The sequence below is a fragment of the Chiloscyllium punctatum genome, chromosome 29, assembly GCF_047496795.1.
Source record: "Chiloscyllium punctatum isolate Juve2018m chromosome 29, sChiPun1.3, whole genome shotgun sequence".
Taxonomy (NCBI): Eukaryota; Metazoa; Chordata; class Chondrichthyes; order Orectolobiformes; family Hemiscylliidae; genus Chiloscyllium; species Chiloscyllium punctatum.
The window spans coordinates 43680794-43681724 of NC_092767.1; the positions used below are offsets into that span (position 1 = coordinate 43680794).

The 931-nt window shown below is 40.5% G+C and overlaps 1 non-coding gene across 1 annotated transcript; it reads right to left on the reverse strand.

Moving 5' to 3' along the window:
• Positions 1-338: 338 nt before the first annotated feature.
• Positions 339-420, reverse strand: trnal-uaa (transfer RNA leucine (anticodon UAA)). Its single transcript has one exon. It is a non-coding gene; the product is annotated as a tRNA-Leu (tRNA).
• Between the last annotated feature and the right edge of the window lie 511 nt (positions 421-931).

Here is a 931-nt window from a genome sequence, read left to right on the forward strand (position 1 = left end):
AACTTTCTCAGCTTGACTTTCAACTGATCCTAAAAAAAACTCATCACCTGCAGGTAAATGTATTGCATTGCTTCTTGTTTTGCTTAATTTCACCGCCCCCCCCCCAGGCCCCGCCTCCCGAACATCCAAACTCCACGATAGTTCGACAAATGTTTGGAAACTGATTCGTGTTGGAAGTTGATGGCTTTTTGTGTCTCGACATATAATTTATTCAATTAGACATCTTGAAATTACTTCGGATTCTTCACAGTTGAAAATTTACTTTCGATTGAATGCAAAGCTCAAGCTCCACGATTGCCAAATTCTGCCAAGGAATTAATGACTTTTAAAATAGTCAATACTGTGAGCAGGATTCGAACCTGCGCAGGGAGACCCCACGGGATTTTAAATCCAACGCCTTCACCTCTCGGCCATCACAGCTGCATCCAGATCACCAATTTTCATACTAAAAGAACTGAATTCATGAAATACATAATTTGTCTGAAGAACAAATTGTCAAGACCCAAAGATTTCGCCAAATCCTTTGCAGAGACCCAGACGAACGTTACCTTAGCAGATTGACAGGCTTTCAGCGCAAACTAGATCCTGACACAGCTGAAGTTGCGGGAATAATTCTTCATTGAATTATAGAGTCACGGATGTACACCACACAAAGAGAGGATCATTGTCTCACTGCATCCGATCGATTTTGACTCAATTGCTCGTCGTCTGGTGCCAAAGTAGATATGCTGTTGTGTTTTCATATTCATCGAAATATGGTATTAGAAATATTGATGCTAAGTCCATAAACACTAGCTCCTTCGTAAAAAAAAAATCGGAATTAGAAAGAATGCAGAACCAATTCACAGAAAGGGATCCAGCAACTAATCCGTAAGTTCTGACATCAGGTAATGAACTTGTGAGCACAAGAGAGGAAGATTGACCGAAGATT